General features: G+C 51.7%; 1 protein-coding gene across 15 annotated transcripts in view; it reads right to left on the minus strand.

The window, feature by feature from the left end:
• The window catches only part of RIMBP2 (RIMS binding protein 2), a 78,326-nt gene that overhangs the window by 37,910 nt on the left and 15,508 nt on the right, over positions 1 to 24,908 (minus strand). For 14 of the 15 annotated variants that reach the window (XR_005629309.1, XR_005629310.1, XM_039724531.1 and 11 more), the window contains exons 2-3: positions 18,694 to 18,830; positions 1,663 to 1,785 (exon numbers count right to left, since the gene is read on the minus strand). The gene's annotated coding sequence lies outside the window, so the exon portion shown is untranslated. Of the gene's footprint in view, positions 1 to 1,662; positions 1,786 to 18,693; positions 18,831 to 19,705; positions 20,064 to 24,908 lie in introns of those variants that run through there. The other variant, XM_039724529.1, reaches the window with a different exon arrangement.

Here is a 24,908-nt window from a genome sequence, read left to right on the forward strand (position 1 = left end):
CCCTGCCAGGACCCGGGCTGTGACCCTGCCAGGACCCGGGCTGTGCCCCTGCCAGGACCCGGGCTGTGACCCTGCCAGGACCCGGGCTGTGCCCCTGCCAGGACCCGGGCTGTGACCCTGCCAGGACCCGGGCTGTGCCCCTGCCAGGACCCGGGCTGTGACCCTGCCAGGACCCGGGCTGTGCCCCTGCCAGGACCCGGGCTGTGCCCCTGCCAGGACCCGGGCTGTGACCCTGCCAGGCTGCACAGGACAGCAGGACCCGGGCTGTCCCCCTGCCAGGACCCGGGCTGTCCCCCTGCCAGGACCCGGGCTGTCCCCCTGCCAGGACCCGGGCTGTCCCCCTGCCAGGACCCGGGCTGTCCCCCTGCCAGGACCCGGGCTGTCCCCCTGCCAGGACCCGGGCTGTCCCCCTGCCAGGACCCGGGCTGTCCCCCTGCCAGGACCCGGGCTGTGCCCCCGCCAGGACCCGGGCTGTGCCCCTGCCAGGCTGCACAGGACAGCAGGACCCATGCCACCCAGCCGTCACACGTCCTCGGGGAGCGTTTTGCTGACAATCCCAAGCGTGGATGAAATGCCCTTGCAGTCCCCGAGTGCCCCTTTACCCGGGGTGTGCTGCTGTGATCTGTTTTGCAAACGCTGACCCCAAAGGAACAGCTGACCTTTGCTGCTCTGTGCCTGCTGGCTGCAGAAAACGGCTCAGGACAGAACTGACACAGGTGGGTTTGGGCACCAGGGACCACCCAGAGCTCACAGACAGCTTCTGAGCAATGTTTGATGCCAATGGCTCAAAGCAAAACGGCTCCTGGGAGAGCGCAGGCTGCTCGTGCCAGGACACCCTTTGCAGATAGAATCTGTTTCATTACAGGTTAATATTACTCCCCAGCATCACTGTGGCTTTCAAACACCCTCATAATAAATGGGAGTTAGGAAAGATCTCTTTCCAGATTCTGATCTCCTCCCTGGTGAAGCTGGTATTAAAGATTTTCATTTTCCAAATTACATCTATTCCCATCATAGTCTCAGAGCAGAGGCACAGAGCCTTATCTGCAGCAGCGAGTTATTACACACAAACCTTGAGAAACCAGCACTTGGGAAAACAACTGCACGGACAGAACGGACGAGAACAGCCCAAAATATCTGATTGTCTGCAGGAGAGAGCTTTGTCCAGCTCATCTGTACCCTGCAGTGAGCTGTTACTGCCTCTGGGTAAGCAGGGTCAGGGTCAGGGTCGGGGTCAGGGTCGGGGTTTAGGGTTAGGGTCAGGGTTTAGGGTCAGGGTCAGTGGTTAGGGTTAGAGTTAGAGTCAGGGTTAGGGTTTGGGGTCAGGGTCAGGGTTTAGTGTCAGGGGTTAGGGTCAGGTTTAGGGAATGGCAAATACATCTCTCTGAGGTGAAATACCTGGGCAGTTTGCTCAGGCTCTCATCCTCTCTTTCCAATTTTGACTTTAATACCTGCCCAGCAGTGCACGTGCCAGTGCTGATAAGGGCACACAAAGGGCTCTGGGAGCCTCTGGGCTGGTGTGACACCCCTGCCAGTGCCTGGGGCTCTCACTCCCACCCCTGATCCCAGCTCAGAGGGCAGCCAGGGCACCCCTGGCCGAGCACCAGGGACCCAGGAGAGCAGGGCAAGGACAGGGCTGGTGGGATCTGGGTTTGTACACACCTTCAGGACCTGCTCTAAGTTCTCCAGCTTGGCTTGGAGCTGGTGTTTCCCCCTCACAGCCAAATCTCGCTCCCTGGTCACGCTGAGGAGGGTTTCTCGGAGATGGTCATAGTCTGCTTTTACCTGGAAAACAGAAGAGGGTCACTGCCCAGCCTGCAGAGAGGGCAGGCAGAACTCACCCGGCACACACATCTCTGTGTGCCCAAGTGAAGGGAGAACGGGGTCAGGAAGGGGAAAAGCACCGCACCCCAAGGGAGGGCTCGGGGGGAGCCTGTGCCTGCCCCACACAGAACCTCCCCCAGCAGGGGCTGCAGGCTGCCAGCCAAACTGCAGCCCTGTAAATGAACAAATACACTACCACACACCCAGTGAATGGCAATCGAAACACTCCTGAACTCTCTGCTTCTCGGGGGCCTCTGAGATGGGTGTGCTACACAGAGGCAGAGATCCACAGGAAAGTTCTTTCTCTAATTCAGATCAGCTGCAAATTTGATTTCTTAGCCCTGATCACTTTATGAGTTTGAGATCTGAGGCATGACAGGATTATTACAGCTTGTATCATACCAGAAACTGCTTCTTTTTTGTGGAGAAAGAATCAAGCAGGAACAAACACCTGGGTAAATTCCCCAATATTATTTTCACATGCATTGCCACTTTTGTGCAGTGTTTGCAGCAGGTAAGGAAGCAGCAACACTTCTGTTTTGTTTGGTTTGTTTTGTTTGTTTTTACTTTGGTTTTGTTTGCTTGGTTTGGGGTTTGTTTTTTTATTTGTTTGCCATTTTCTAATGCAATGTTTTGAAAGCTGATTCAGGCTCTTTATTTGCCTTCTGGCTGCAGTTTGCCATGGACCAGACCATGAGAATGGCTGCACCCAGCCCTGCAGAAGGGCTCTTGGGAGAGCAGTGGGCTGGAAAAAAGAGAGGAAAATGGAACAAATCACGTTTTCCATGAGATCTGATGCAATTATTGCCAACCTCAGGATTTTTTTTCAGTGCAGGGATTTTCCTTTTCCCTTCCTCCCAGTTCTTCATGACACAGGAAACTCTCAAACCAAGGATTTTCAAAACCATGAACTCCTGGATCCTTTGAATGGCACAGCATTTCCAGGTCAGTCAGGTATTGCTGAGGATAACGGGGAGGGAAAAGGGAGCAGGGAGGCTGTTCTGTGAGAGCAGCAGTGCCAACACCCAGAACTGCTGCTCCGTGCCTTCCACAGTATTTCATGGGTCTGTACCCACAGCATGGTAAATTCTGGCAACAGCAAGAGGGAATTCTGCTCCTGACTCATGGCCAGCGTGACAAATGCTGAGCTCTGTATCTTAAATTGGTTTTAGCAGGCTTTTCCAGTGTACCTCCAGACAAAGATTACCTGCAATAAAGCACTGTCAGCCCTGCAGGCTGTGCCCTTGCTGGTGGCCAGAGGAGTCACATCTGCAGTGTCACCCAAGGCTGAGCCCCCATGGCATTAGTGATGCACATCACTGTGTGCCAGCTGGAATACAGAACTGCCCAAGGGAGACTTCATGTGCCTCGTGAGGCAAAGAGCAAAGGTGGTGTGCAAACAGCAATAAAGAGAAACACATCAGGAGAGGGGAAATTCACAGGCAGATGGACGATAAAACTGACGATGCTGTGACACACACAGCTGCCTGCTCTCACCGTGCCCCAGCCCTGCCTTTCTGCACTAAACCACTCTCCATCAGCACAGGAGAAGCTCTGCTCCCCCAGCAGGGGCTGAGCTCTGCATCCTGCAGTGGCAGCGCCAGGAGCCCCTCAGCCTCTGCCCAGGAGCCCAGCAGTGCTGAAAAACAACAACACAAATCTCCCAGGAGCCCAGCCTCACCAGAGCTGGGAGGAGAGAGACTCCACTGCAGGAAACAAAGCAGGGCAGGGTCCAGAAGGCACCCTGAGGGCAAGGGCCAGCAGCTGGAATGCACACACCTCTGTATTCACTCTGCATCCACACACACCTCTGTACTGACACACAGCTCTGCATTCACACACCTCTGAATGCACACACAGCTCTGTATCTACACACATCTGTATTCACACACATCTGCATTCACACACAGCTCTGTATGCACACACCTCTGCATGCACACACAGCTCTGCCCTCCAGTGCACGTTCATCACTCAGTGTGGCAGAGTCCTGGAGGACAGATGTTCAGCCAGAGGTGAGGAACCTGGACTGAAGATCAAGCTCCTAACTGCAGCCTCAGGAATGTATTTTTATCTATTCAGACAGCAGTGTAAGCTTGCAACACAGCAAAAGTAAAAACCCTGCCGTGGATGTGAGGACTGAGTAGGAACCTGCCAGCAGGAGGATGGCTTTGGTGGATTTAATACAAGCTGACAGCACTGTCTGGGTAACAAGGCTCCACACTGCCTGCAGAAAGGCATCTGTTGCCCTGTGTGCTAGCTTGCTCATCCATCAATTATTTGTGTTTTAAAAGATCTTGTACCCTATTCATTTCTTTGCAGCTCTGTTTCTTGGAGGATCCTTGCTGCCAGTAACGTGGAAGGGCTGCCCTGGAGCTCCTGACTCTCATTCCTGTGACAGCCCTGGTTTGGATGGTGCAGGACAGAATCCCCCCAGCAGCAAGGGAAACCTGGGGGCTGCAGGGGCCTAAAAGGGAAATCAAGACTCTTCTGATCTTTTCTCCTGCATCTTGGCCCTGTAAGTGACTCACTCCAAAGGTCAGGTCCATCACCTCCAGTTCATTTTTTGTTTTCTCCAAGAGCTGGATTTGAAAGGCAAAGCTGACTCACCTTCAGGGGTGCAAGGGCAGCCCCTGCCCTGGCCCAGAGCTGGGGCACAGCCTGCCCAAAAAACTGCCCTAAAACCCCTGGGGGGAAAAAAAAAAAAAAACACAACAAACCCAAAAAACTGCCCTAAAACCCCTGGGGAAAAAAAACTGCCCAGGCTGTGCCACCCTCCTGTCTGTCTGTCTGTCTGTCCCTGCCCAGGCTGTGCCACCCTCCTGTCTGTCTGTCCCTGCCCTGTCTGTCTGTCTCTGCCTGCCACAGCTCCCCAGGCAGAGAGCTGCACTCACAATAAATGACATTTCACGGAGCACTGTTACATACAATGAAAAGTAAACAAACAAGACAGCCTTACTGTTTTTAGGTGTTTTACTATCTCCATCTGATCCTTCCTCTCACTTGCCATGGGGAAGCACATGGTAGCAAGCAGCACAGGAAAGCAGTTGGACATTTTCTGGTGTCAACACCTAAAAGCTAATGAATTCCTGCAGCGAAACTAACAACGTGAGTGCTTTCCACTAGCACTTTTAGGTAAAGGGAGAGCTGCTCAGAAAGGCTTGCATTTGAAATAAAATCACTTCACAATTGGATTTGCTTCCTTTTAAAAATAGGAACTTTTCCGTGCAAATTATGCTGTTCTAACAAAGGAAAACAAATGCAGCTTTACCCCTCTAATCAGCAGGCTGAATTTAGCACAAGGAACGCCACACCGAAATAGCAGTTCTTAACCAGCCCTGCCAAACAGGGCCACAGGAACTGTGTTTGGTGGCCCTGGACAGCAGCAGTGCCTGGCACTGGGCAGCTGGGAGCAGGGCTGGGGAGGAAACAGCAATTCCCTCCTGCCACCTTCATTTCTGAAGGTTTTCTAAGCCTTCTGATGTTTGCATTCCTGTAGCAAACTTTCTCACACACTTTCTGTAAACAATTTATTGCTTTGCGTTCTTTTATGGAGGAAGAAAAACTTGATAAGCTGTTGGTTTGCCACTCACAGCTGCCCAGCACTGCGCCCACCTCGGTCTGGTCACCTTTTCTCACCTTTCACCTGTTTCTCACCTCTCTTACTCTCCAGTTTTTCACTTCTCCATCTAAGTTTGCTTCACCCTGGCACACAGTATAACACGGCAGCATCCTCTGCACTCTGTCAGAACTGGAGGTGGGTGAAGGGATAACTCCAGACACACCCAAGTGCAGCGGGGCCAGGGCAGCACGCACAGCAGCAAGCTCCAGCACTGCTCCAGCTGCAGCTCCGGGCCAGGCAGCACCTCCGGGCTCTGCAGCTGCCACGGCTGGAGGAGCTGCTGCCAGTCTCACCAAGTTAACCACGGGTTTGTGGGCTGCAGCAAAAGCAGCATTTCTTTCAGTCGTTTTTACACTCACTTCTCAGCACGTTCAAATAATCTAGCTCTGCTAGGACAGCACCGAGCTCTGCTAGGACAGCACCTCTGGGCTCTGCAGCTGCCACGGCTGGAGGAGCTGCTGCCAGTCTCACCAAGCTAACCACGGGTCTGTGGGCTGCAGCAAAAGCAGCATTTCTTCCAGTCGTTTTTACACTCCTCAGCACGTACAAATAATCCGTGTACCTGAAGTACAGAGGGTGTAATTCTCCTTCACCATGGCACAGTCCTACCTCCTTCAGGGACAAATTACACCCCAGGGAAAGAACAATGACCCGCTGCTGAGGAGAAAGGAATGCACCACGTCCCTGCTCCTGTGGGAAGGCACAGAGGCAGCCCAGCGGGGCTCAAACATGAACTGCTCCTGCAAGCTGGTCTGAAGGGGATATTCCCCAGTGTCCCCTGAACAAGCAGTCTCTTTTCACCTCACCATCATCCCATACATCTTTTGTTTCACAGCTCCAGTTGGCAGGAAATGGATTTTTCACCTTGAGCCCAAAGGATGAGCTAAGGATCCGATTCAGTTCTGCAGGTCAACCCAAAGAGTGCACCAAGTATTCTGAAATCATTCAAATGCAGAGTGTGCTTTAGAGGTTCCTGCACACGCAGGAGCTTCCCCTGACACCTGGTGAGAGCTCACTGGAAACCTCCCACCCACATTCTGCACTCACTGCAGCCTCTCCGGGGGCACAACAAAAACCCCAGCTGAAAAGCACCAGCAGAACTGTTCTGATCACTGCAGAGCTGCAGGGACAGGCTGCAGCAGCAGCACCCTGGGGCAGTCACCTGCAGGGCTCTGGGCTCCATCTGGGGATGTCCCCAAAGGTCCCCTGAGCCCGGGTCCCTCTCTGCTCCCCCAGCCCAGCCCAGTTCAGTCCAGCCCAGCCCAGTCTCCCCAGCCCAGCCCAGCCCAGCTCCCATCCCTCCGTCCCCACGCTGCTCCCCACAACAGCACCCATCCCCCGGGAGCGGAGGGAGCCATTCCCGGGTCCGTCCCACTGATCCCTTCCGTGCAATTAGCCAGACTGCCTTTCACTAACGCTCCGCAAAAAGCTTTTCCCTCTCGTCATGCACAAAGAGCAGAGAGCAGCAAACAAGATCAGCAGTTGTCATGGAAACATCATGCCCCAGCAGGTGAAAAATTCACTCTGGTGGCACTAAAAAGGATGAAATGTACTGAACCTAAGCACAACATCAACCACAGCTCAAAAAGCTCCGTGTTTTTCCCAAAGACTGGCAGATTTTTTAGCAAGAAATGTAGAGATGTAAACGTCAAAAACCCTGGTGTGAACTCTGGTGACATCAGTAATTATTCAGCTGTCTCAGAGCAATTTTATCAGGCAGAAACTTATATTAATATATTGCATAAGGTTGGCAATCTCTATGAAAAGTTAAGCCCAATTTTTAGAAGTTGTGACTTGAAAACAGAAGACAATTTTTCATTTCAAGACAGACGCGAGAAAAATATGCTGAATAATTTTAAGGATTAGGTGCCAGAAGCATCATTCAAAACCAGCTCTTCATGCTCCAGAAATCCTGTTTTCAGAACAGACAATATCACAGCCTTCAAGTAAGGCTGCACAACCCATTTTTCATCTGCTAAGCTGAGGCGGTACACAGAAACACTGAACAAATTCATGAGCAAAGCAAAGTATTCTGGACCAGGGCTTTACCTGCGTGCTCTTTTAAGGAAAGATCAGCACTGGGGCTGATGTTGAACCCAAGATTTCTGTTTCAAACACGAACAGCTGACAGCTGCTGAGCCTGAGCCCAGCAGGGAGCAGAAGGGTCGGGGAGCACAGAGCCCAAACCAGCCTGGGGCAGAAAACTCCCGAAGCAGAGAAATGGCAAGGGCAGGAGTAAAGGTGCACAACACCCTCGATCTGTGAACAAAGGAGAAACAACCCCCAAACCCGACCAAGGGCTGGACAGAGACAACAGCAGAGCAAGGATCATCGCTGCCACGGAACACAGCACTGCACCCAGCTAAATGCTGGACATTTCTCCTGCTGGAAGAGGTTACCAACAATCATCCCAATGCTCAGAATACTCAGCTTTAGCCTCGTCATTTTAATTTTTTTCATTTCATAAAAGTCAGCTGTTGAGGCAGCTGTAAATGCAAAGCTCAGGAAGCTCTCAGGAAAGGCTGTGGGGAGAGGAAAAAAGAAAAAGAAAGGAACACTGAAAACCACGGAGCACAAAGAGCCTCTTATGCTCTCTAGTTCAAATTGCTGCTTAGCAGAACTGAACAAAAACCACTGAACTTGATTAAAGGAAGCCTCAGGTGTCGTCTTTGCACAGAACCTCCTGAGCCATCCCAGACAGCACCAGCACTTCTGAACTCCCCCAGTCACGGTGAGCACCAAACCCAGGTGGAAAACCTGTTCATGGAGAAAGAAATGAACCTCTCACAAGGCAATTGTAACTTGTGCAAAACAAAACCTTGGAGAAGGTTTTAAAACTCCACAAAACATTTCCAGCACTTCAGACACTTGAGTCCAGACACTGTCAACTGCATTTCCATCTACTATGAATTTCATATTTCATTAGCATGTATTTCCTATTCCTATTGAACTAATTTTCCATTGTTGCTTATGTTTTCTCATGATATTTATTTGTTCCAATATGCTGAGAGATCTTTGGTCCTCAGGCAAACTAATTAGTTTTAATAAAGCCAGAAGAAATTAGCTGGGGTTAAAAATGAACAGATAACAAATGTAAGTGATGCTTCTGGCTCGCAGGGGGCTGAGACAGAAGGTTAATCAAAGGGGAGTATCAGTTTATCTCCCACCATGAACAAAGATTTTGCAATTAGCCAACATTTCCAGGCACATGAAGAAATCACTGAATTGTGTGATGGCTATCAGAGAACCTCAGGAAAAATAACCTGACAATAGGCCTGAGAGCATCTGCAAGGCCTGGGAGTGGAGGGTGGCAAAAGAATTATTCCAAACTCTTCTCCTCTGGAGATGAAATCTCCCCAGCCTGACACTGAAATGAAACTGAGCATCCCCCAATCTCCCCAGTGCAGCTATCAGCAAAAGGAAGGATGAAAGTGGAAATTAAAGATAGCCCCAGATGGCTGCACTTTTATGAAGTTTGCTAGAACACAAATTTCATCTCATTGGTGCTTCTTTGCAGCTATCAGCTGAAGAATGACACCTGCCTGCAGAGGAGATTCCAGGGCAGCCTGAGGCAGCCGGGACCAGATCCCTGCTGGGAAGGGGCAAAATGGGCTGGGAATGAGCAAAAAACCTGCTGGAAATGGGCAAAAAACCTGCTGGGAATGGGCGCAAAAACCTGCTGGGAATGGGCAAAAAAACCTGCTGGGAATGGGCACAAAACCTGCTGGGAATGGGCACAAAAACCTGCTGGGAATGGGCAAAACAACCTGCTGGGAATGGGCAAAACCCACGGGCTTGTGCTCAGAGCCTGCTGGAGGAGCCTGCTCCCTCCCTCCTGTCCTTTCTGCTGGGGAGGCAGCAGCCCAGGGAGGCTGTGAGCTGCATTTCCTGCAGGGGGAACACTGTGAGCTGCATTTCCTGCAGAGGGACGCTTGCCATCTGCATTTCCTGCAGGGGAAACCTGCTGGGAATGGGCAAAACCCACGGGCTTGTGCTCAGAGCCTGCTGGAGGAGCCTGCTCCCTCCCTCCTGTCCTTTCTGCTGGGGAGGCAGCAGCCCAGGGAGGCTGTGAGCTGCATTTCCTGCAGGGGGAACATTGTGAGCTGCATTTCCTGCAGAGGGACCCTTGCTATCTGCATTTCCTGCAGAGGGACACTTGCCACCTGCATTTCCTGCAGGGGGACCCTTGCCACCTGCATTTCCTGCAGGGGGCCCCTTGCCACCTGCATCTCCTGCAGGGGGACCCTTGCCACCTGCATCTCCTGCAGCCCGGCTCCTGCTCCAGTCCTGCCCAGCTGCAGCTGGCCCTGCTGAGGAGCCCCAGGCCCCGCACCCTCGCAGCCCGGGGATGCTGCCCTGGCCCGGGCACACGGAGCTCAGGATCTGAGCCTTCCTCGCTACCCATCGCACGGCTCAGCACGGCTCAGCACGGCTCAGCCCCGGCGCTGCCCTAACCCGGCCTGAAGCACATCATTAACCACATGAGCTGCTTCCCTTGGTTCTCGCTCAGGGGGGCTGAGCTGTCTGTCTGTCCAGCCCCCGAGGCTCCCGCGGTGCCCCAGGCAGGGATGGAGCTGAGCCTGGCAGCCCAGCCCTGCCTGGAAAGCCCTGTCCTGCTCCCCAGGCAGCCTGGCAGGAAACCCAGGCTCTGCACACTTTCCCTCTGCCAGACTGTCAAACGGCATTATTTCTTCTTATGTGCAAAATGTGTGCTGGAAGTTGCTCAAACGCCAAAACTTGTCTGATCCTGCTATAACGTAGCAGAGAATAATTTCTAAATTTAGGAAGTAATTGCTTTGCTGTCCAGTGAAACGTACACTAAAAAAGTCATTTCCTCCAGGCAAGTCCTCATTTTGAACACCAACGCAGCCTGCAGTGACACAAGCACTAAACCTCTGGGGAAAGGAAGCTGCAATTCCATTGTTGCTGTTTTCTGCTCCCTTGCTGTTTCACAACACGATCCAAATAACGACAGCAGTGCTCAGATGTCATCCAACACACACTTACAAAGTGCTTGGCAAACCCAGCCACTCCGTTCTCCTGGGTAATATTTCTTTTTGTGGAGGATTCTGACTCCCCCGGCTGTGGTTCTATTGGAATCCTGAACAAAAAGCTGACACTTGGAATCCTCAGTGCAGATGAAAGGAGGGAGAGGTTCTGGTGTCAGATGCAGCCTGCCTGCACTGCTGCCCTGGAGCAGCTCCTTGCCAGCCTGATCTGGGAGCACCAAGACTTGGATTCCAGGAATTTCAGACACTGATGCCCAGCTCCTGAAGCCTGAAGGAGGCTGGAGTGAACAGCCAGGCAAAGAGAGCAGCTTGCTGCCAGCTGAAATGCCTTCTGTGGCAGCCCCAGAGCGGGGTGTGAACCCCCTGCCCATCCCAGCCAGGAACTGGCACCAGCTGAGGCAGCACAGCCCCAGCAGCCCCGAGCCCCACACGTCTGAGATGCCCTGCATCAAACACAGATTCCACAGGGCCCCCCTGCCTGCTCCCCCAGGTTACTGAACACTGCTCCCTTCCCCAAGGCAGAGATTTCCCACTCACGCTCCAGGGGCTGCCTTGGTTTTACAGTTAATTCCATGGTAATGTGCTAAAAATGCTGCTCCATGGGAGGAGTGCAGCCCTCTTCTAGATAAGGACACAGTCCTATTTCAGGGAAATTCTTCCAGAACCTGAACAGCTGAGACCCTGCATGGGTATGGCCCAGCTCACCTGTCAATCTAAACTGCTTCATGTGACAAGAAAAGGCTCTCACAGGGCTAGAATGCGACAAAAAACTGAAATTAAAGTCCAAACCTGACGTCTAAAAGCCCAAAAAGCCTCCCAGACCCTCCTACTGATACGGCAGCCAGCCTGTAAAAATTACATGACTTTTAACACACTTTTTAATTGCCTTTAATTATTAACATTTATGCTACCCTCGAAATGGCAGTGTCTCAGCTGGAGCCAGGGATGAATTTTTAATAACGCTGGAAAGCAAAGCAAGAACCCTCAGTGTGGCCTTGGAGGCTGCCCAGTCCCACCTGTGAGTTATCCAGCCGGGAGGGAAGGGCAGGCTGCAGAGCTGGGAACGTCCCTGCAGCCACGGGGGACTGCACAGGCAAGGAGCACAGCACTGGATTCTGTCTCCAACGGGAATAGCAGCGTCTGGCCGGGAAAAGGAGCCAGGCTCACCTGTCAAACGCTCTGGGCCTCAGGGAAATGGGAAATGTGGAAGAAAGATGGGAAAACTGAACTTGGTTCAGAGCTGCAGAAGGAGCAAAGCAGGTTCTGGTTTCCTTCTGGCCCCTTGGAACAAAACCTGCAGCCAACAGCTCCTGCTCCAAATGCAAACCATGGAAAGCTCAGGTGACAACAAATGCACCAATCCATCCCCAGGCCATGGCCACCTGCAAAAATTCACTGCTCACTCTAAAGCTGGGTCATAACAGATTCATTACATGAATGAAAACGCCCAGAATAAATCTCATTATTGTTACTTTTCTTATATTTAGAGCTTAAAAAAAAATTTCTACATTGACTTCAGACCAAACTATTGCCAAGTTTGCAAACTACACAACTCCAAATCTGCAAACTACACAACATTTTATGGAGAAAAACAGGATCAGAGTCTCTTGTGAATACATTTTGGTCAGTCTTTATCTCTTACTCCCAACTTCACAACCTTGGTTTACATTTCAGAATCTGACAGGAGCAGGGCTCATTCCAACTAAACCAAATTACAGGTATTAATTAATGGCTCATGCTTGTTTGCCAGCTCCTGCAAGCAGAAAGGTGGATAAAAATGTATTTACAGCAGAATTTAATTACCCATTTTCAAGCCACTGGCCTCCTGGCAAAAGTCTCCCAGTGTAGTGCAGAATAGGACTTGGATTAAGAATTAATTTACTGTCAGGAGTGATCTGCAATTTAACAGCTTAATTGAGTTTGCTGTGAAATTGGTTGGGAGCTCTGGAGCCTGAGCTGCCCCAGAGCTGCTGCAGCCAGGCAGGGTCAGGATCTGTAACTCAGCCAGAAACCAGAGTTTGGGTCAGGATCTGTAACTCAGCCAGCAAACCAGAACCTCTCCCGTAACCAGGATCTGCTCAGGATCCATAATTCAGCCAGCAAACAAGGGTTTGGGTCAGGATTTGTAACTCAGGCAGAAACCAGAGTTTGGTCAGGATCCATAAACTCAGCCAGCAAACCAGAACCTCTCCCATAACCAGGATCTGCTCAGGATCCATAATTCAGCCAGCAAACAAGGGTTTGGGTCAGGATCTGTAACTCAGCCAGCAAACCAGAGCCTCTCTGTGACCAGGAGCTGCTCAGGAACCTCTCACATGAAGTCACTCTGTGCTGGTCCCTTTCAGCACCAGACAGCGACAGGCTCAGTTCCTCACTTTGTGCATCCAGAACAGAATTCTCCTCCTGTGCAATCATCCTTCCATCCCCTCCCTGGCTTGCTGCCAGGGTGAGCTGTGGGGAGCAGAGCCACCCCCATCCCAAGTGGGAAGCCAGGCTGCAGCCCTGGAAATGCCAAGGCACAAAAAAAGCATGCCTGCCCCAATTTCTTCATGTTATTTTGGTATACTTTAGGAAAAAACCCAACAACACGTAACTCATTAATTATAACCTTTCAAAAGTGTTTTCCTTCCCCCCAAACTGCAAAAATTTAGCAGAGCTGCAGCCAAAGCTCTAATAGAACTATTTTTAGCTCTTGTCATGCACAGAACATCATGAAGTAGGTCTCATCCTTCTATTAATGCAAATGTGCTTAAGCAGCCAGTGCAGGGAACTTTGAGAGGTGCTAATCCCTGTTCCTGTGGGGTCTGTGCTGGTGTGTGCACACACAGACAGGCGAGGGAGGGGACACAGCTGGCAGTGGCAGCAGGCATGCACAGCTCCACACAGCCAGCCAGCTGCAGAATGCATTGCATCTAATATTGCATCTAATATTGCATATTGCACTCACTCCCACACCCAGCAGCCTTTACTGCACCCTGCTCTTACTCTGTGCTGAGCTGAACTGCAAGGCTTTAAAATGGAACTGCTTTTGGTGGTCAGATGCACTGGCTTTCTCTGGGAAGGGGCTCAGTGCTGGTGGAAGGGACCAGACTGGAGCTCCCTGATAATGCACAAGGAAAGCGAGGCACTGCAGGGCAGGGCTCAGCCAGCTCCCTCCAGAGCCCCTCCACTCAAATCCCCGGGAGCAAAACTGAAAACAGCACCACACACGTGCCACATCCAGGGCACGGGTGGCTGTGCCTGCTCAGATCCCTGCCTGTTTCCCATTTTCAGCAACGAGATCTCCCCAGTTAGAATCTGGAGACGGCTTTAAAAACCAAGATTTCTGCAGAAGCAGCCAGGGAGGGAGCAAGGGGAACATCCCAAGTGCTGATCAGCCCAGAGCTGAGCTCAGCTGGGCTGGCCACAGCACCTCACCCAGCCCAGGGAATGGCTGCTGCAGCTTCTTCACTGGGAAACAGCTGGAGTTCTGCTCACACACTGGGAAACAACTGGAGTTCTGCTCTCACACTGGGAAACAGCTGGAGTTCTGCTCACACACTGGGAAACAGCTGGAGTTCTGCCCACACACTGGGAAACAGCTGGAGTTCTGCTCTCACACTGGGAAACAGCTGGAGTTCAGCTCTCAGCGTGGGAAAAAGCTGGAATTCTGCTCACAGAGTGGGGAAATAACTAGAGTTCTGCTCATGCCGTGGGAAATCCCAGAGCACCAGCACTGAGCACTTCCAGTGGCTGAAGGCACTCACAGCTCCACACACCGAAATAACCAGAGTTCTGCCCACACTGCCCCACGCCCCAGAGCACCAGCACTGAGCATTTCCAGGTGGCTGAAGGCAGTCACAGCTCCACACTCCATTGTGACCAATTAAAAGATGCTTTTTTGGGGGACAGAACCACCAGTGCCCCTCCAAGCCGGAGAGCAGCCTCCCAGCCCTAAGCAGAGCAGCAGGAGCTGCTCTGCCTCTGGCACCTGGTCCTGTCTGACCCCCGGTTCACTCACCCTCCCCACAGGGCCAGGAGTTTCCCACTGCCAGGTTCCATTCCCTGGTGCACAGCAAATGCCCTGAGCTGCAAGGGAGCTGCTGCAGGACAGCTCTGAGGAACGTGGTGCTTTCATTTCAATGTCAGCTTCATTCAGCATGAGAATTAAAAGCTCTGGGGCAGGAGTTTGTGGCTGTGCAGTTACTCCTTGTCTAAACACCAGCATTCTGCATGGCTTACCTTGTCAGCTTTAAACCCCTCACAGAAGGACCTGGCTTTTATTTGTTTTTAGCCCAACATTTGTCAGTGAGGCACCTCCTGCATTTGGAATCTGTGCTGGGAGCCCCAGACAGGGATGCAGAGATAAAACATGCATGAGTGCTGAGCACAGGATGGGGCAGCAATTTGTGAACATCAACACACACCAATGCTCCTGTTCACACTCTCAGCTCTGGCTGTGTCTGATCAGAAGGGACAGCTCACAAGTGCTGTTTTAAACATCTTTTTGACAAGCAATATGCTTTTCCCCAGCATTCCGTTTATCTCTGAAGTACATCACCGAGCCATGGGCTCACCACAGCCCCAAATATCCACACTCAGAGGGGATTTCATTTACAAAATCCTCCTTGCCAAGTGCTGCACAGAGCACAGACCCTGTACACATACACAGTATAAACTCCATTTATACCCACTGAGCTCTGACCCAACGCTCCTGGTGGTTTTTGGGCAGTGCAGAGCAAGCCTGGCACCTCTGAGCAGGGCTCTTGCTACAGACCCAAGCATCAGAACTTCCCAGGACACAGAGGAGAGTCTGTCCCAGCTGTGACCACAGCACCCACTGCTGCCAGGGAATATTCGGGTTGTTTTGTGAGATTATTATATTTCTGATTATTTTGTTGCATTATTATATTTCTGATTATATTATTACATTTCTGATTATTCTGTGAGATTATTACATTTCTGGTGTGAGATTATTACATTTCTGATTATTTTGTGATATTTCTGATTATTCTGTGAGATGATTACATTTCTGACATTATGGTTTGTGCTGGCACCACCCAGCCCTGCAGAGCTGGCAGCCAGGGCTGGGCCCAGGGCAGGAGAAGGAGCTCCAGCAGTGGCTCAGGGAGCTGCAGGTGCTGGGAGGGCAGGGCAGACCCTCCAGGCTCCAGTGTGAACAGAGCAGAGTCTGCTGTGCCTCCCTGGCTGCCAGAGCAGTGACTGCAGTCCCCAGCCTTGTGCAGGCTCCTGAAACCCATCCCAAACGCACCAGGGACCCACTCCAGCCCACGGGTGGGAAACCAGCACAATCAGCTGCCTCACAATAGAAAGGCCCACGGGTGGGAAACCAGCACAATCAGCAAAACCCAGCTTTACAAAGCCAGTGTTTATTTTTGAAAGCCACAGGCAGCTCTGGGCTGAGCAGGAGCCAGCAGAGTGCCACAGCTGCTCCCACTGCAGAAAACTTTGATATTCCCCAGCATTCTCCCCACTGGGTTTGGTGTAATCACTGTTTGAAAGCAAAATCCACATCCCGTGCATCCTGTGAAAAGGAGTCAAGCAGTCCCTAAATAATTTGTAAATGAAGTCTCAAGCCAAAACAGAAACCTGTCCCACACCACAGCTCTGAGCTCAGCAGCACTGGGCCTGAAGGGTTTGTGTGGGGTTTAAGATTCACATTTTTCAGCATCATCTCAATACTTTGCCTCCAGCCACTGGGCTGGACAAGAAGCCTTGGAAGATTCTGCAGTCTGATTCATTAGGACAAAAGGTAATTAAATCACATCCTCTCCTCAGCCATACAATTTTGTCTTAAAAATGATTAAACAAGAGACAAATGTAATTAGGGCAGGAAAAAGTATAAGCCAAAACGTTAATCTTGTTTTGTGTTCTAGGAAAATGGAGCAATAAATCACCTTGTTTAAAAAACCCTTTTGTTTTGCAGTGACTGGCAGCACACTGAGAGCCAGCGCGGGGGGAAACTGAGGCAGCAGATATCCCACCTGGGAGAGAACAGCTAAGCCTGGCTGATGCAGGTGGAGCCTTCCAGAGAGCAACCAGCACAGCCCAGGTGGGGAGGGGATGGAAACACAGCCTGCAGCCAGCACACGGCCAGGGGGAGAAACACCAGCCCCTCTGAGAGGATTCCTGCTTCTCTGAGAGTTCCTGCTCCTGAGAGAGAACCCCTGCCCCTCTGAGAGAGAGAATCCCTGCCCCTCTGAGAGAGAGAACCCCTGCTCAGAATCCCTGCTCCTGAGTCCCAGCTCCTGCTCCCCGGGCAGGCTGGACTGAAGGGAGCAGAGCCCCGAGCATGCCCCTGGCTGCTGCTGCTGCTCAGAGGGATCCAAGAGAGCTGTGGGACCCCCAGGATGCGCCTGCCAGGCTGGTGTGACCCCTGGGATGTCCCACTGCCCACAGTGTGCCCCCAGGATGCCCAGGCTGGCTGTGCCCCCTGCCCTGCCCAGCCAAACCCCTGGGCTGCCACTCTAAGTGTCTTCATTGAAAGGTCATTTTGGAGCCAGCAACCTTTTCAAACAGTGGGAGTAAGAATATTGAGTTCTCAGAGAGAAGGAAGAAAGGTCAGCCTGCTTCATGGCTCCTAATTCAACCCAGCCTTACACTGGACATGTCTCACTGCTTGGGCTTTAGATATCCTGTCCTGCTTCTGCTCATTCAGGAATGCAATGATCTGCTTGAAATATGATTAGGGAAAAAAATGCTTTTTAAAACCCCATTAAGATCTATTTTTGATGGAGGTTTCCTGCATAGCCTGCAGCTAAGAAAAGCTTTTATGATGCTGGCACTGTATCAATAAAGTCCAAACAGAAGTCTGCATTTGCACAGGTAATAGCTGATCTAGAAAATGCCATCAGCAATGGAGAGCTGTACAAGCCACTGACAGAGAGGAAACTGGGAATTTCAGCTGTGGCACCAGAGTGTCTGGCTCCCACTGCCCAGGCTGCCAGCTCTGGAGCAGCAGTGCTCACTGTGCTGCCCTGGTGCCCAGAGCTCAGCCAGGGCAGGGGCTCTGCTGTGCCTGCAGTGCAGGCGTTCCCAGGGCCTGGCCCAGGGCCATGGACGGGCTCACCTGGCTGCTGCAAACAGTCATTTCTCTCTTCTGCCCTCAGGAACCAAACCCAAACCAGAGCTTTTTGCTTTGCAACGCTTTTTGCCTCCTGAAGGCACAAATCTTGGTGTGGAGGAAACACCCAGGGGAGTCCCCAGAGACCCCAGGGGGGTTCTGTGAGGGAGCTGGGGCTGCCTGCAGCCCCCTCCCTTCCCTCCCTCCCTGCTCAGGGAATTCTGACACTGCAGGAAAACACTGACTCCACTTTCCACCAGAAATGTCTTTCAGCAGACCTTAGCATTCAGTTCACATCACTGCTATGTAATTATTCTTTTCAGGAGCAGAGATGCAAAGGAGGCATTAACAGCCGTTCAAAATATCACATTTATGCACTTTTCTCTTGTCATATTAAATATAATTACTTCTGATGCAATCAAACTCATATCCTTCACATGGATAAATCCAGCACCAAATTTAGAACCTCAAGCTTCAAACATCAGGCTCTTCAAGCAAAGCTTTAAGCCTTTACTTTCAGTCCAGTGAGGTACAAAGAATAGTGAGAACACAAGGTTTAAAAATGGTATTTCTAAATGAAATTTCTTTAAATCATTCTGCTAGTTACTGGTGGCAAAGTGCTTTGAAGATCCAAGGTGATACATGAACTGCACCTCATAGCCCAGCAGCAGGAGATGGAGCCAGCTAAGTGACCAGGCCTTCTAGAAGTTTCTAAATTCAAAAAGTGCCTGAAAAGCAGAGCAAACACCCAGAGATGCAACCAGAGAAGTTCTGCTGCTACTCAGAGTCAGGAGGGATGCCCAAACCAGGCTGGGATGTGCTGCTCAGAGCCCCAGACTGTGCCCAGGCCCCTGCACTCGTTATTCTGCACCAGGGCCTGGCACTGGAGTTATCTGTGTGCCACTTTTGGCTTTCACACCCTCCCTTCAGGCTGCCCCACAGGCACCTGTGGCTCGGAGTCAGGGCTGCCACGGGCAGGAGCTCAGCAATCCCTGCAGAGCACAACTGAGAGGGGTGCAGCCAAACCCCCCCAACCTCCCCAGAAACCCCCCAGCCCCTGGAGCTGTGCACAGGGAAACACAGCCCAGAACCAGCCCAGAGCAGCCTGGACTGCAAAACACAACTTCTCTTCGAGAGAGCAGCTGCCACAAAGCTGTGAGAGCAGAGCCAGCACTCACTGAGAGCTGCCAGGGATGAGGCTGTGGAGCTCAGGTGGTGACATGGGACCTGGAATCCGTGTCTCCTCTAGAAACCAGCTCTGATCAGAGATCTTCTGTGGAGCTGCAGGCTGCAGGCATGATGGGTCATTTCCAGACTGCAGGAGAAAAGGAAACCAGTCAGTGGCCAGGCTGTTACAGCTCCCACGTGTGCCCACCTGCACAAAAACAAACATCAGCTCCCCTGTGCTCACCTGCTCACCAACATCAGCTCCCCTGTGCCCACCTGCACACCAACATCAGCTCCCCTGTGCTCACCTGCACACCAACATCAGCTCCATCCCTGCACACAAATATCTCTGTCTGAGATGAGGGAACTCCCCCTGGGCTGTGCCAGAGGTGTCCAGGTGCCCTCTCCAGAGCTGCCCCTGCCCTGGTACCTGGGGAGCTCAGGACTGCCTGGGGACACAGCAGGGACACAGCCAGCCTAGCAGTGCCCAGGGCACAGCAGGGACACAGCAGGGACACAGCCAGCCCAGCAGTGCCCAGGGGGCTCAGGACTGCCCAGGGACACAGCAGGGACACAGCCAGGCCAGCAGTGCCCGGGGGGCTCAGGACTGCCCAGCCAGGGGCACAGCAGGGCACAGCCACCCCAGTCTCTCCCAGAGCCCCCTCGCAGGCTCTCGTTAACCCCAGCACCTGCTGAGCCCAGACCCATCACCCTGGCTGTCTCCCTGGGCAGCCCAACACCCTCTGGAGCCCGGTTTGGGCTAAAACCCAAAGTGGAGCAGAGGAGGGGAGAGGATGAGAAGCATGAATCAGTTCTTCCCAAGACTCTATTTTCTCCCGGGAATGGAATTCTAAAAATGCCTTTGGATGGTGTCCCTCCAGACCCAGCGTGGCTCGGTGTGAATTGCATCCTGTGTGCACGAGCTGAGTATCAGAGGCTGCAGTCTGACAGACTGCAGAGTCAGTGACAGATACCTCACCCGTACCCACACGCTGCCAGCTATTTTTAAATGCCTTTACTTACATAATGCTTGGTGTCTTCATCAGCACAAATCTAACTCATGGCAGCACCAAGGCTGTGCCCGTGGGACACGGGAAATCACTCAGCAAGGGACGCACGCTCCCAGAGCTGCTGGGCTGGGGCCTGCACACACTTCCTTCATTATTCATGGCTCTCCCGAGCAGGAGCAGGCTGCACAGGATCGAATTCAATCCTCCTGGAACCCGTCTGGTGACTCACTGAGGAGCAGGCTGCCTGTGGCACAGCCTTTTGCTGGCAAAGATCTATTTTGAGAAGTCACTTCGTGCAGTGCAAGTCACCCCGTTTGGGTTGGAGCCTGGCACCATTTCTTGAAGACACAAACCAATGCAGAGGAGCAGAGTCACACCAGGGAGTGCTTTGCTGCAAGGGGGCACTGGGATGGGCACGGGGCTTAAAATGCAGGTTCAGAGCTGCAGCTGTGACCAAGCACAGACTCTGCAGCCAATGCAAGTTCAGAGCTGCAGCTGTGACCAAGCACAGACTCTGCAGCCAATGCAAGTTCAGAGCTGCAGCTGTGCCCACACACAGGATCTGCAGCCAATGCAAGTTCACAGCTCAGCTGGTGTCCAAACACAGGATCTGCAGCCAATGCAAGTTCACAGCTCAGCTAGTGTCCAAACACAGGATCTGCAGCCAATGCAAGTTCAGAGCTGCAGCTGTGACCAAACACAGGCTCTGCAGCCAATGCAAGTTCAGAGCTCAGCTAGTGTCCAAACACAGGCTCTGCAGCCAATGCAAGTTCAGAGCTGCAGCTGTGACCAAACACAGGATCTGCAGCCAATGCAAGTTCAGAGCTCAGCTAGTGTCCAAACACAGGCTCTGCAGTCACAGTGCTGCTTTGCAAGGCGTTATTACCATTCCTGTGGAATTCCAGCCTTGCCCTGGGACTCTCTGAGAATAAAGGATGCAGAGTTCCCTGCAGTTTCTCTGGGGCCAGCTCTGGGGGCTGCAGAGGCTCTGTAGATGCAGGTGAAAGCCCTGGCACAGCCACAGCCTGTGGCTGCCACCCTCGCAGAGCTGTCACTGGGGCAGGTCTCGGGTGACAGGGCACAGGAGGAGCTGACCCTGCCCAGAGAGCCCGTGCAGCACACAGAGCCCAGCAGAGTCTGCTGGAAAGCCTTTCCAGGAACTCCCTGGCAGGAGCTGCAGGGCCAGGCTCTGCCCCTGCGGGTCAGCTCTGCCAGGTGAGCTGCTCTGAGCCTGGAGCCACATCCCTGAGCCACATCCCTGGCTCCATCCCTGAGCCACATCCCCATCCCTGGCTCCATCCCTGGGCCCCATCCCTGGGCCCCATCCCTGAGCCACATCCCTGAGCCCCATCCCTGAGCCCAATCCCTGGCTCCATCCCTGAGCCCCATTCCTGGCTCCATCCCTGAGCCCCATCCCTGAGCCACACTCAGCTTCTTTTCAGCATCCAGGAACTTGAAAGGTGCTGTCACAGCCTTGTCTCGTGTGGTCTCCAGCTGTACACCAGGAATGGCTCAGGAATTGCCTTTGCACACCAGGAATGGCTCAGCAGTGCCCTTGCACACCAGGAATGGCTCAGCAATGCCTTTGCACACCAGGAATGGCTCAGCAGTGCCTCTGCTTGTCTCGTGTGGTCTCCAGCTGTACATCAGGAATGGCTCAGCAGTGCCTTTGCACACCAGGAATGGCTCAGCAGTGCCTTTGCACATCAGGAATAACTCAGGAATTGCCTTTGCACACGAGGAGTGCCTGCTGCTCACCCCAGCAGCCAGGGCACAGAGCACAGAACATGGAAAGCAGAATGCCAACAGCTGTGAGTTACCACTCTGCTGAAGCAATGCTTAAACGCTGAGCTTGGAACATAAGACACTTCAAAAAATCCTGCACAAAACACATTTCAGTCTTGCCTCTTAAATGGAAAGGATTTTCCTGGCCTCTGCTTTTAACATGTCTTTCTCCTTTTGCCTCTACCAGAGTATAAATATTCAGCATTAGTGAAATAATCAGCAACATTACAGCGTGCAGCTCTGCACTGTGTGGGTGTGTGCAGAGACACTCAATACAGACAGTAACCAAGCTGATATCGTTTATTTATGTCTATAATTAATTTATTACAATTTATTACTGTCCTAGTAAGTGTAAGTAGGTAACAACAGGACAAGCCTTGGGTTAGGAGCACTGTTAGTTTTTAGGCTGAAGATCCATCACCTGCACTGTGGTGCTGCAGGACAAGGGGCAGAGATTCAGGGGAGGGAAATGGCCCCATGCAGCACCAGGGCACAGCAAACACTGCAGATCTGACTGCACTGGCTGCCAGGGAGGATCTGCCCCAGCAGCCCCCACGGACCCCCGTGAACGATGACAAGCAGGAGGAGCCTCTCCTGGAACGTGCCACGCTGAGGCTGCCCACGCAGGTGAGGGTTTGCTGTCAGGGTTACACCAAACACCCTCCAGCCCTGGGACAGCTGACAGCAGGGGATTGCTGGGGTGATTTTCGTCTTCCACTCTGAGGGCTTCTTGGTGTGTTGGGCAATCACCAGTTTTGTCCCACTACATCTCATTTCAAAGTCACAAACCAAATTAATTAGCGAGATCGCGCCACCTCGTCCTTAATCTCATTAGAAAAGACTGATGGCGACAGAATCAATTATTTCATACAGATTACTGCCTCAACACCATCGGCCTCCACATCACACAGCTCATTCTGGATTTCCAATTCTGTTGTCATTTCCTCCACTGGTTCAATTACAGCCCTTAATTAAGTCCCTTCTTTAATCAAATTCATAGCTATGTCCATTCATGTATGGCAGCATATAAAATAAGAAACAAAAGCAACTAACAGGACTACGGGGCCAAGAGCAGAGCTGGGCCAGGATTTGGCTGTCCCCACTCCAGGAGCTGCCAGCATTCCTTCCTTTGAAACATCCACAGTAGGCTCATAACAAACACCAAGAAACCACAGTTTTAGCTAAGGTTTGCAAACCCGTGACACAATTCCCATTTTGCAGTCCTGAAGATCCAGTGGATTTGTGATTGCAGTGGCACACTTCATGTCTCCTGTCAGCTCAGTTTCTGGGGGTCTGCAGGTGCTGTATTTTCCAGAATAGATAATTTCATTTCCAAAGCAATAATTGAGATTTTCCCGCTTCACTCTCCACTGTTATCACAGTTTGCATTTCCTTCCAATGCAGTGTGGGAGTAACAAGTTTCTCCATTGCTCTAGACACATTTCTACTTTTGCTTTTTATGCTGATTTTTTTTCCACAATGGTAAAAAAAACTTACCATTTCCTGATAAAGAGCCCAAGTGGTTTTTTCTCTATCTTTCATATTCTTCTGCATAACTGTGACTAACTATCCAGTGACTTCCACAATGGTAAAAAAAACTTACCATTTCCTGATAAAGAGCCCAAGTGTTTTTTTCTCTATCTTTCATATTCTCCTGCATAACTGATAAAACTATCCAGTGACTTTTTTCTGTAAGATCTACTAGAACAAATGCACCAAAAGGAAATTAGCACCAAAAATGAGAAAAGCCAACAGCCTCTCTGTATGCAAATTTCTTCTCTTAAATACAAAAAATGAGACCATGGGAATCCTATTTCACTGAGCAAATTAACAAAGGGTCAGAAAGCTTGATCCTTGTCACTGGTGTACTCTGTCTGAAAGCTGAACTGCCATTTAAATATTCATAAGGGAGAGCTGTAATTGCAGGGTGAGAGCTGTGTGCTCAGGAGAGGGAACTGAAAATATTCATGGCATGGGAGATATTCCACCAAAGGAAAATTCGGGTGAAGGGAAGGAGCCCTAACCTGGAATTTCGGTAATTTGTGAATCCATACACATGAGGAAGTGTCCTAATTTTGGGGCATGCTATGCATGCTACGGGACTCAGACACAGGAGAGAAATTCAGCCTTCACCAGCCACTGGAAACGGAGGAAAAAAGTGGTTCCAGATGATGGCAGGACCACAGGCAGTACACAGAACCACGCTTCATTTTTAGGAATATTTTTATGAATCAAAAGAAACAAAGGAGGAGAAGCAGCTGCAGAGACACCCAAGAGGAGAGAGCAAACAAAGATGCTCAGCCGCTGCTGCACCTGTGAACTGGGCTTGCCAGCAGCACCGGTCCCCTCCAGCAGACTGAGGGCTCTTGCCACACAACCTTCTGGTCTTAGTGCCCTCAGTTAAACCCAGTTTGTACTTCTCCCTGCAGTTTGACAGCCAGTCTGTTGCAGTTTCTGTTCACGTTGTGTTTGGCAGCACAGGAAGGCTCAGGGGCTCCCAGCCAGCCCCTCCTGCACAAACCCCAGGTCCCACAGTGGTGCACTCTGCATCCTCCCCTGGGCTCCCCCAGGCCCAAATGTGCTTTCCACACACGGGGAACGTTCCCCTTGTGGCCACGAGGAAATGGCCCCAGCCACAGCAGCCCAGAGCTGCTCAAAGGAGGCTTGCAGAGCACAGCACATGCCCACAGGTGAGACCACATCTTGGGAGAAAAACACCCAAAGAACTGCCCTGAAACAGCCTGGGGGCTTGAAGGGAAGTAATTACAAGAGAAATAAAATCTGAACTCCATCAAGAATACACACGGTGAGCTTGACAGGAATTCTTCTGCACCATCTGAAGAGAAAGAGTATTTGGCTTTCCAGAAAGGAAAACTGTCTGCAGGCCCCTAGCACTGATCCCATGGTACTGGAGGCTCTGAAAGCAAGCTGTCATTGGAAAATGGACAGAGGGCTCCAAAAGGAAGATCACAGCTTCTTGTTAAATAATTTTTGGAAGCATGTAACAAAACACGCTCATTGGTTAGACAGGGAACATCCCGAAATACTCCACTGATGACACCTGGTGGAGTTGCACAGGGCTTTCTGCCAGCTCTCTGAAAACATTTCAGCCTGCAGGCAGCCAGGGACCACACTGTGGGACACTGGGTCATCTGAGTGATTTAACTTGATGTTCTTAAAATGATGTTCTACCACGTTCCTCACATTCCAGCACCCACGGCTGCCAGCTGTGCCCCTGCTGAGCTGTGAACCCCAGGCTGATCTGAGCATCCATTATCCATTAGCCATCACTATCCATTACCCAGCATTTCAGTTTGGGGCTGTGGAGCATTTAAAGGTTGCCCTGTCAGGTTCCTGGCTGGAGCATCCATTCAGAGCATGTCCACACTGAACCTTCAGCTGCAAAGAGCATCCCAAAACTCGGGGCACCC

Source organism: Passer montanus, unplaced genomic scaffold, assembly GCF_014805655.1.
Source record: "Passer montanus isolate IOZ18808 unplaced genomic scaffold, ASM1480565v1 scaffold53, whole genome shotgun sequence".
Lineage (NCBI taxonomy): Eukaryota > Metazoa > Chordata > Aves > Passeriformes > Passeridae > Passer > Passer montanus.